Raw genomic sequence first — 11,646 nt, forward strand, 5'->3', positions numbered from 1 at the left:
TGCCCAAGTTGCTACAAACTCATTATCTGACTAGAGGCAAGGGTATGTTCTGTGACTCAGTTTCATGTTTCTAGCTTGAAAATTTAAATCTTTGCCTAATTCAAAGGTAAGCCATCATTTGTTGGAAACCCTTTTAGATCTCAGGTAGCAGGATAGAAATGGTGAATGAATTCCCCTGGAGTTGGTGCTCAAACATTGATTGACACACGGACCAGGATCTGAACTTACTGTTGCTATCTCAAAGGGAAGTCATCTAATGCATAGAAGCAACAAAGTAAAACCATGCAAGGTAAGGTGCTAGAGCTCAGGACTTTAGCAAGGAGAAATTCCATGGTAAATCCTACGATTTTCACATTAGAGTTACCAGACTTAAAACAACTACTGATTTTCAGGGGTCTTGCCTGAATGATGCAGGACTGGATCATAAGTCCCCTTCTCCCTCTCTGTCTCTGAAGCTGCTTTTTCTTGCTTCCCTGCTGTTAGTGCTTCCTCTGTATCTCTTCAAGGCCCATTAAGGATTGAGGAGGGCTGGTGGAAACATAAGACAGGCAAGAAAGTCAACAGGGGCAGGCCACAAAAATCTCCAACCCCGGAAGGCTGCAATTATGGGTAATCAAGGCTGCTGCAAAGCTGCTGAGTTGTGCTATGCACTCAGTCTGCCCAGCATGGCAGTCACAGCCCTGTGTGCAATGGGGGGGAAAAAAGCTGATCCTTGAACACATGGAGACCCCTGAACCCATATGAGCCTCATCTGCAAAATAGCAGACACTGATTTTTGGGAGTCTGGTAGCCACATGAAGACATCTTGGCAAAGCAGATGGTAGCTGCATGGTGGCTGAGCAGGGCACCCCACTCTCTCTGGTAGCTCCAACTGGTCATGCTGCTAATGAAAGCTGAAATCCTTTGCCTGAAGCTATGCTCCTTGCTCCTCCCTTGTGGAGTCAGGTGCTCTGACAAAGAGCCCGGGTTGCTCTCACTCTGCTCCCCAAGCTGGCAAGACAATGCTCACCCGGAATTGTTTTGTGGCCTTCACTCCTTTTTGTTCCTCCATCTGTTTCTAACGGGAAAGGCAGACTTGGGCTCTCAAAAGAGATCAGATAAACAAAAGCAGTCCTGGAGCCAAGGCTCTGGGCATTTTTGTTCTGCATTAACAAAAACTTGACATGGGCTGCAGCTGTGGCTGGTTAGGTTTATGCATGCCTGAGACAACAAAATTCAGATTTGACCTGAACTTCCCCAGAGACTGGGAATGTGCATATCCAGGGCTTTGGTTACGGACTCTTCTATAAATAGCCTCTAGTGCTGATTTAGCATTTTTTATTAAACATACTTCACAGTCTCAGGAGTGGCATTTACACGTGGACATATACCAGCATACCCTATTTGGCTTCAGAGGGGTCAACAAGAATTTTACTGGCTTCAGCAATCTGAACCAGGAACTGAAAAAAAATGCCCTTTCCCCTTGTCCTCCCATTCCTTAAGAAACCACAGCCAGAGCATGTTGCCCATACTGGAAGCTGTCTGATCTTTACTCTGTGAATGTGTTTTCCCCTTAGGGTTAGGACTCACTTCAAGCTTCATCGGTTTCTGCAGCAAAATTTCTCCCCTTCCTGCACATCAAGGACCTACCTTTTCGCTGCAAGAGAGGGTGCACTGGAAGTTTCCTAGCCTAATATTACTCTAATTTCTGACTGCAACTCAAAAGCAGTGTGAGACAATATGATGAGATTAAAGGGTTCCCTTGAAAGAAAGGGAACACCCTGCTAAAGGTATTGCCTGTGACACAGATTGAGAAATCTTTCATTTTACTCTTCCAGAGATGCAGGATTGTTGTGCATGGATAAATACTTCACTGACAGTCCTCAGATAACCCCATCAGTGTCTCTGCCACAGAGTTCAGCGAAGTGAGCTCTGCTTATGCCAGCCTTTCACAGTCATGTAGCAGCTGAGTTGCCCTTTGTCTGTGCTTGTGTCCTGCTGAACCTCTGGGCCATGATTCATAGAGCCATAGAATGGTTTGGGTTGGAAGGGACTCAAAGATCATCCAGTTCCACCCTCCTGCGATGGGCAGGGACACCTCCCACTAGATCAGGCTGCTCAGGGCCCCATCCAACCTGGCCTTGAACACTTTCAGGGAGGTGGCATCCACAACTTCCCTGGGCAACCTGTTCCTGATTCTTGAGTGCACATTTTCTGTTTCTTCATGATAGAAGTGGAGGCCCTGCAGAAACATCCTAAATCCCATGATCCAGAATACCCTGCACTGGAGGTATACGCTTTTCCCTCTGATGACAAAGACACAGATTCAGAGCGTGAGTCTTCCCAGAGGGCACAGGGGAATATAGCAGTCAAGATATATCCATGTGTAATAAACACACATGCATTTGACACAGGTTACTAAATAAAGCAACTCTTCCCTTATTGATCATGGCTCATTCACTGCTAAGGTAAAATAGTACTCTCAAATGTTTTCCAATCTCCATTTTTTTAAATACATAGGAAGATGTTTTGAGCTGAAAACAGGAGTCCCAAGACTCTCCTTCATCATCAAAGGCACGTTTGGCCAACTAAAACCAATGAGAAAATATGGCAAGCATATGTGGCAGCTTATCCTCTTCAAAAGCAGGATTGCAGCTGCTTTGTGCCTCTCATTCTTTGTGCATCAAGAATAGCTTAGTCAAAAGTGAACACGCCTAGATGTAAGGGTTAGTCCTGGTCACCTTTAGGGGTCTTTTTTTCCATTATTTTCTGGATTTTTGATCCAGTTGTGTAAGTTGTAACATCTTCACTGTTAAGGGGATGCCAGTGCAGTATTGATGCCATGGGGCTTATTGCCAGTTGAGAAATGCTGTGATGTCCTCATCAGACAGAAGGCAGTTGATAACCCTTACAAGCCATTGTCATCATGACTGTGGTCTTGCATCTACCATGGGTCACCAGGAGCCACCTGCTACAGGAATGCGCGCAGCCTGTGTCTGAGACACCACCAGTGACAGCCAGTGCATCAGATCAGTAATGGTGACTCTGGTGGGTTCTGTCTCTTCCCAAGTTAACAGGTACAGCCAGGTATTACTGCTGCCTCACAACACTTACCTTTCTCTAGGGGAAAAAATGGTCAGGGAGAAACTGCAGCTTTCTGCAGGCTCTGGAGTTTCCCGTCTCTCTCTATTTTTACCAATACTAATGGTTTATGCATCACTGAAGTGACTCACAGGTCAAAATAGGAAATAGCTCATTTCCCTCCTGGCCACTCACAGAAGTGAAGGAGCAAGTCTGCCTGTAACCCAGGCCTGTTGGACCCTGCCCCAGCAAGAACAGGCAGGATGCTTCCCAGGTGGCCTCAGAGAGCAGCTCTGCCATGGTCTCTAAGATGTATCTCAAGAGTGAGTTTTATGCATCTCCCATGAATTTTGTTGTTCTCTTTTTTTCCTGAGCTGTGCAGTTGGTGGTTGTCCACCCCCTGGGGGCCTAAGGTGCAGCCTGCTGATGCCAAGAGGGGCTCTGAGGAGCTGACAGATCTTCAAGAGTTCACCAGCTCTACAGAGTCCCTTTTGTGGAGTGGCATAGCCAGCATTAAGCCTTTCCTTCCCTCCTGTGATGGTACTGCAGACAAATCAGGCTATGGCTGTTTCTTTGCCCTCCATTTTGTGCCTCAGTTTCCCTTGCTGTAAAGGCAGAGTCCAGCTCTGGCTGTTTGATCTGTACAGCTCACCACTCTTGGCCAGGCAGTTTTTGCAGCTGTAGGTATGGTGCTTCCTCAGACTCAGCAGCTGCCAGCTTTCCTCTCTGGGTACCTTTGCAAGTCTCCCTGGGGCAGAGGGAAGAGGCAGGAGAAACTCCTGGTGTTGGACATGTGCATTACTCATGTCTGGCATAACAGTATTTTTGGTAGTTTAGGAGCAGCCCCAGCTCAGCAGCAGGAAGTAAGTGTAAAAATAGCCCATCAGTGCGTCTGCAGCCAAGCAAAGCGCTTGATGCTCCCTGCCTGGATCTGGCCCCAGTAGCCCCTTTCCTAATCAGCCCTTGGAAAGCTGCATGCAGAGGAGAAGCTGTGGAGAAGCACTTGCTCCTCCAAGTCTGTCGCTGCTCAGACAGTGGGCTGAAGGCAAATATCACACTCACATACACACACTCCAAGATTGTTGGCTTGTTATTGTAAGGTTGCCTGTGAGCCACAAGATGCACTGCCACTGCTTGTCTTCCAGCACAACAAAAAGGGAGGTGATTAAAGCTGCTGTGGAGACAATGCTCTAAGCAGAGGTGTTCTACAGTCCAGGGTGGAAAAGGGGCTATAACCAACCGCAACTCCTCTGTACCCCTGTCACCCTGTCTGGGCATCACTCTGAGACCTGGGGCCCAGAGTGGCAACGAGATCCCCGGCTGCCCCAGCCTTCCCTGATCCAAATCGATGCCAGCCAGAAGATGCTGTTTGGCAGGACCGTCACCTGCAGCAGGCAGGTCACTGCACACGGGTTCGGTGACACCTCAGCCCCTGGCACCGCGGGGCAGCGCTCAGCGCTTCGTGCCGGGCTGGGGGAGGCCGAGGAGGCGATGGGGCGGCCCTGGGGGCGGCGGGACTGCCGCTGGGGGGCAGGACTCCACAGCCTATGCTCTTGGGTTCACCGGAGCAGTGGGAAACCAGTATTGCTTCGGGGCTTCTGTGGAAACCCTGCTTAAACTGCCAGTTCCAGCTCCAGCAACAGCCTCTTCTGTTCTCTTCTCTGCCCACAAAGTGAATGTGCTGTCCTGCCAGGAGCAGCTCCCTGACTGTGAAACCTGCGGGCCGCGTTGCTGCCATTCTCTCACCACAAGAAGGTTGTTGAGGCTGTGGAGCGAGTCCAGAGAAGAGCGAGGAAGCTGGTGAGGGGGCTGGAGAACAAGCCCTTATGAGGAACGGCTGAGAGAGCTGGGGTTGTTTAGCCTAGAGAAGAGGAGGCTGAGGGGAGACCTCATTGCTCTCTACAGCTCCCTGAAAGGAGGTTGTGGAGAGGAGGGAGCTGGCCTTTTCTCCCAAGTGACAGGGGACAGGACGAGAGGGAATGGCCTCAAGCTCCACCAGGGGAGGTTTAGGCTGAATATTAGGAAAAAAATTTCCACAGAAAAGGTCATTGGTCATTGGAACAGGCTCCCCAGGGAGGTGGTTGAGTCACCTTCCCTGGAAGTGTTTAAGGGATGGGTGGACAAGGTGCTGAGGGACATGGTTTAGTGTTTGATAGGAATGGTTGGACTCGATGATCCGGTGGGTCTCTTCCAACCTGGTGATTCTATGATTCTATAATTCCCTCTGCTCCTCCAGCAACTATCCGAGCCACCACAAGCATGAGGTGCACATGCTTGGCCAGTGCTTGCACAGTTATGAAGCAGGGAGCAGCTTGCTGCTGGAGATAACTAACCTGATCGCCTTCTATGACAAAGTGACTCGGCTGCTGGATGAGGGAAAGGCTGTGGATGTGGTCTTCCTGGACTTCAGCAAAGCCTTTGACACAGTTTCTCACAGCATTCTGCTTGAGAAACTGTCAGCCTCTGGCCTGGACAGGCGCACACTCTCCTGGGTGGAAAACTGGTTGGATGGCCGGGCCCAGAGAGTGGTGGGAAATGGTGTGAAATCCAGCTGGAGGCCAGTGACAAGTGGGGTTCCCCAGGGCTCAGTGCTGGGTCCAGCCCTGTTTAATGTCTTCATCAATGATCTGGATGAAGGCATTGAGTGCACCCTGAGCAAGTTTGCGGATGACACTAAGCTGGGTGGAAGTGTCGATCTGCTGGAGGGTCGGGAGGCTCTGCAAAGGGATCTGAACAGGCTGGACCGCTGGGCAGAGTCCAATGGCATGAGGTTTAACAAGGCCAAGTGCCGGGTCCTGCACTTGGGGCACAACAACCCTACGCAGTGCTACAGACTAGGAGAAGTCTGTCTAGAAAGCTGCCTGGAGGAGAGGGACCTGGGGGTGTTGGTTGACAACCGACTGAATATGAGCCAGCAGTGTGCCCAGGTGGCCAAGAAGGCCAATGGCATCTTGGCTTGTATCAGAAACGGTGTGACCAGCAGGTCCAGGGAGGTTATCCTCCCTCTGTACTCGGCACTGGTGAGACCGCTCCTCGAATACTGTGTTCAGTTCTGGGCCCCTCACCATAAGAAGGATGTTGAGGCTCTGGAGAGAGTCCAGAGAAGAGCAACAAAGCTGGTGAAAGGGTTGGAGAACAGGCCTTATGAGGAGCGGCTGAGAGAGCTGGGGTTGTTTAGCCTGGAGAAGAGGAGGCTGAGGGGTGACCTCATTGCTCTCTACAACTACCTGAAAGGACGTTGTAGAGAGGAGGGTGCTGGCCTCTTCTCCCAAGTGACAGGGGACAGGACAAGAGGGAATGGCCTCAAGCTCCGCCAGGGGAGGTTTAGGCTAGACATTAGGAAAAAATTCTTTACAGAAAGGGTCATTGGTCACTGGAACAGGCTGCCCAGGGAGGTGGTTGAGTCACCTTCCCTGGAGGTGTTTAAGGCATGGGTGGATGAGGTGCTGAGGGATATGGTTTAGTGTTTGATGGGAACGGTTGGACTCGATGATCCGGTGGGTCTCTTCCAACCTGGTTATTCTGTGATTCTGTGATTCTGTGAAATATGTTTTCACCCCAGCAGATCAGGTTGCTTTTGTTCATTGTGCTGCATGTGTGTAGCCTTAGAAGGGAGCTAGTGCAGGCGTGTTTTTGTGGCATTGACCTGCTTCACGTCGACATGTGCACACGCACATCAGGAGAGAGAACTACCTTTTACTAGAAATGGAAACTGGAAATGGGAGTTGTAAATTCCCCTGGGATAAGAGCTTTTATTTGTTTGTCAATTACCACCAACTTGTGATGCAATGCGGTACTTTTCCTGCTTACATAGGAAATGGCCAAATCTCTGCTAAGATTCACCCAAACTCATAGGACCAGGACTGGACGTGCTGACCTCACAAAAATAATTCTCCAGACATCACACAGCTTCTGCAGCAATGTGATGCTATCTCCAATGCCCAGCTTTGAAGATGACTGTCTCCTAAGAAAACGGCATCTATTGTTATGCATTTCGCACCAAACTAACTCTCTGCAATTAAAAATGGTCTGGTGGCTAAAGGCTTCTGTTGAGGTTTAGTTTCTGGACTGTGAATTAAGCAGCATTTCTGGGCCATTCAATAGCACAACTGCAGCTGGGTAATGTGACCTGCAGAGCACTCGTTCCTCAGTGCTCTCTGTATCCACTACAGGCTGACCCATGAAGGAAGCTTGGGGCTTCCACCTTTCCTCCTTCCAGCAGTCATAGACCTCTGCCACAGCCCATGCTTTCTCAGCTCCTTCGTGGTCAGTCTCTCTTTCCAGGCTCTTTCCTTCACTTTCCTCAGAGCCACTCCTTTCTTGGCCATGTGCCTGCCTCTTGCAGCCTCTGGGCAGAGCCAAACCAGTAATGCAGCAGCGTGCATGATCTTGTGTTGTTTTCTACACCATACTTCATAAAAGCACAATTGTAGTGTGTGATTTTTGGCCATATAATGATATTGGTAGATACCTTGGCTGATCAAGGAGGCTGAGCACCTACATTGTATGCCATGTTAGCAGTGTAACAAACGTGCTATTTTTCTACTCTGAGTAAAAGCAATTTATATCTCCATCACAACAACTAAGTGCGTGTAAAAGCTGGAGAAAAGTAAATCTTACCAGAAAAGGCTGTCCAACACGCCAAACAATGCAAACAGTAAAGGATATGTTGCTGCCTTGCTACAAAAAGAGGGACTTAAGACATGTCCAAGGACTTTTTTTCTTCTCCCTTAGGCTGCTCTGTATCACTCTGTCTCCATTGCTGGGACATTTCAAACAGCACAACTGCCTTTAATTGTGTACAGACACCAGTACTTATTCTATCAAGAACTAAAAAAAAATAATCCCATAGATGTAGGTGGGGACATGGATATAACATTTCATATGCATGCATCCAAAGGCTTCCCGAATGCTCACTGTCACCTGCTGCTGGCAGCTGAACTCCGGGAATCTGTCATGTCCCCATCAGACTCAAGTTAGCTGCCTCTGCTCATTTTGATCCAGAGATGCTTTCTTTGTTGTCCTTTGGTGTTAAACAAGAGCAGCAATTGCCTGCTTTTTGTGGCAATCTTTTGTGACTGGGAGGGATTCACAGCCTTGTAACAGCCTTGGCACCAGTTCTAGCACAAGAAAGGAATGAGCAGAAAAATGCTCAGCTGCAGTCAGCCAGAAGCAGAACGAGTCAAGGGGATGTGCTCTGCTGTATTTGTGTTAGTGCAGCACCCTGGCTCTCCCACCAGCAGCAGAGGAGCTCAGTGCAGCAAAAGTGCTCTGGAAAGGCAAAGTCAACACAATCATCACTAACCTCTGTCACTCTCTGTGCAGTCCCCTGCTGCACCAGCTGTCCCCACTGACCCCAGGGTTCATCCTCCTGAGTTACAAAGGTGCTGAGGCGAATCAAGCCCTGAGTTTTTAATCTATTGCTGTTTCTGTGATAAAACACCCTCCTCAATGTATAGACATTAATTTTGTGTTATAACACTTGGCAGAAAGTTGCTTGCAGTAATAAAGGAAACCTAGAAAAATAAGTTGCAGTAGTGATTTTCAAATGGAAATAATCCTATTCTGGGGTTATTTTTCACAGTGAAAGATGGTTCAAAGGCACTAGAGGAAAGGGCAGAGTGAGCACTGAGCTGCAGGTTTTTTTCTGCAATACCATTATTTTAGCTTTAGTGACTTTATATTTATATTATAGATCCTCTATTTACTCAAAAATGCTGTCTTCCCCACCTACTTTTTTTTCCCTGGCTCACATCTCTTTCATAAACAGACAATAACTTAATGTTTGAATTGGCTTGCTGGCAAATTTACACAATTCTCCCATGTAATGATCTGATTTCAGGTGATGGTGAACTGATTAGTAGATGTAAGAGCATTTGCTCTTAAGAATTGTGAGGACATTCAGCTGAGGGCATTCAGCTGCTTGTGTCCATTTAAGCGGTGATAAATAAAAAAGAAAAAAAAAGGTGAGGGAGCAGCAGAAGCAGGTAGTGCCTTGTCTCTGGGCTTGTTTGTACAGTGGCTTAAAATCTGCAGGATGTAGCTAATGTAGTTTGCACAATGAGAGAGTGCAAGCCTGTCTGTGGCCACTGCAGCTGCTGTGAGGCACTGGAAGGTAGGGCAGCGTGTTGTAACTTGGTCTTGGGCTAAAAGATTCTTAAGCAATGGGGTTAAGTCTAGACCTGGAAAGCGTAGTACTGCATGAGTTTGGTGATTTCTTTTAAGCTGAACTATGTCCTTATTTGAGCTACATTTCTACTGTGGTATTACTTACAGACTGGATTGGAGAAAGTCATTAATCTTTCAGCCTTGTAACGGAATGCCTTTCTCCTATTTGGTCTGAGGGGTGAGCTCTGATTTTCCCAAATTTAACTGGTTATGTTATATGTTACATCAGATTTTTACTTTGCATAAAAGTATCTCTGTGTGTTCACTTTGTTGTTTCTGCAATTATTCCACTTGATTTTTAAGTTTCTGGTTGAAAAAACCCAAGCAAATGCAAACTTTGGGGTGAAATGGGTTGTGCTGTTCTGGTTAGGCTTGCAAAACTTCTAATAAAAATGAAAGCTATGGAGTAAGTGAAATTGCTGTGCAATTGAGAACCTGGTTTCCATAAGCTTTCATGTTCCAAAGCTGTCAGCTCCTGGCCTGGAACTTTCCAAGCACAGGGCCAGTTTTCTCAAACCTACAGATGGGAAAGGGGAAGAGGGGGCTGCTTCTGCAACCTAGAAGACTTTAGCCACTCTAGGTTTAAATTAGAATATCCTTTAGCCTGCTCTCATTTGACCTAAAATACAGCAATTGGAGCTTAATAGGTGGTAAAAGCTTCTCGAAACAATGCCAGTAATGCACTGTTCTAGGGCTATCAGCACCTTCATTTTGTGGCTTAAATATTTTGGGCTTTGAAAAAGGTTGACCAAAATCCTGTTTGTGATTTCCTTTTTAACTTTCCTTATTCTGCCCAAGTATATATCAGAGGCAGCTCCCATGCTGCTGATTTGAGTCTGGAAAATCCCAAGGATGGAGTCAAAAAAAGCCAAATTATCTGGTAGTGTCATCATTTAATCTAGCTGAAAGTTGATTTGTACCAAATGGATTAAAAATGTGCAGACAACTTGATTATGGTGCATGTGCTGCTTCTGCTGGAGGTTATGCCCACCCTTGTTGGTGACCACTGTGTGGAGTAAATCTGCAGGAGCAGAGGTTCTCTGAAAGAGAGGCCTACAGATGATCTCTCTTCAGAGAGATTCACTGTGGAGATACTTTATGGGTGTCTGTACTCACTGCATAACTGACCCATTGTCCAGGTAACCATCTTGCTGATAGTCAAGAGATTATTATTTTGTGGGTTACCACAGTACAAGCAAAAAGGATCACTGCCTGAGTCAAATTCTAGCTGTCTTACTACAATGTTGGGCAGAGAGTTTCTAGTAACAGTCTTGCTAGTGCATGTGGAGTTCACTTTCTAAAAAGGAATATTGCCCGAGATGCAAAAATGGGTGGGTTGGTGAAGGTGAGACAATGAGGCTTGGCAAGTTTTGCATGTTTTTGAGAGTATTCGCTGAGGTGTACGTGAAGTTGTGACTCATATAGCTTACTGGTGCTGTAAAATCTGTGTGTGCCTCTCTTGTACAGAGTAGTAAAGTGCACAAACCACACATGAGCTTGTTCACATACCCAGCATGTATGCTAATGGAGGGACAAGAAGAGTAGTGAAGATGATTCCATTCATGTTTAAAGATGCTTAGTTTAACAGCATCTGCACAAGCAAAGGGATGGTGGACTGTAGGATACTCCTGGATTTTAGTGGACTCCTGCTCCATAGGCTTGTGAGTGTCAGCTGCTCTGGTCTGTACTAAGACTGTATGGCACTCCTCTGAGCCTTGATGCAGGGTTCAGGTTCTCCAGACCTTTCCTAGCCCATCCATATTGATTTCTTAAAATCCAGTCATTATTTTTGTGCATTAAAATCCCCCATTTTGTCCCTCTACAGCATTTTTAGTTCATGCTGGCAAGAGCAACCACTTGGGCTTTTTCCCATTTTCTGTCTAGTTCAGTCTGTTCTCTCCTCTGTGACCTACAGCTGTTTGCTGTTACCCTGTGATTTTTCTTTCTAGAATGGCTTCTTTGTCCTTGAAGTCCTCAAGAAAGCTGCCCTCCATGGCAAAGTGGCCCAATTAAATCCCAGCACAGGAAAAAGACATATGGAGCCAGCCAGGCAGAGCCTTGAGATCCAGCAAAAGCAAATCCACCCTGTTTGTGAGTACGCCTTACCACCACGCAGAGTAGGAATGAAGAACTGCTCATGAGCTCTCCTTGCTGTGTGTTGTTGGTGAACCTGCCTATCAAACACAGCTATAAATCAAGGCAGTGCAGACCCTAGTGGGACGCTTATTATTCCAAGGGCAACACCTCCTCCTTCATGACTTGCCCTCGCTATAAGACAGATGTGTTTAAGGCAGGAGCAGCTAGCACAGTTCATTCTCCTGGAAACAGCTAGGGCAGCTTCTCAGGCCATCGGGGACTCTGCTGGGTTAAGTGAAACAGCAATGTGCGGGAAGGAAATAAGAGATGTTCATAGTTTGG

The sequence above is a fragment of the Phaenicophaeus curvirostris genome, chromosome 9, assembly GCF_032191515.1.
Source record: "Phaenicophaeus curvirostris isolate KB17595 chromosome 9, BPBGC_Pcur_1.0, whole genome shotgun sequence".
NCBI lineage: Eukaryota > Metazoa > Chordata > Aves > Cuculiformes > Cuculidae > Phaenicophaeus > Phaenicophaeus curvirostris.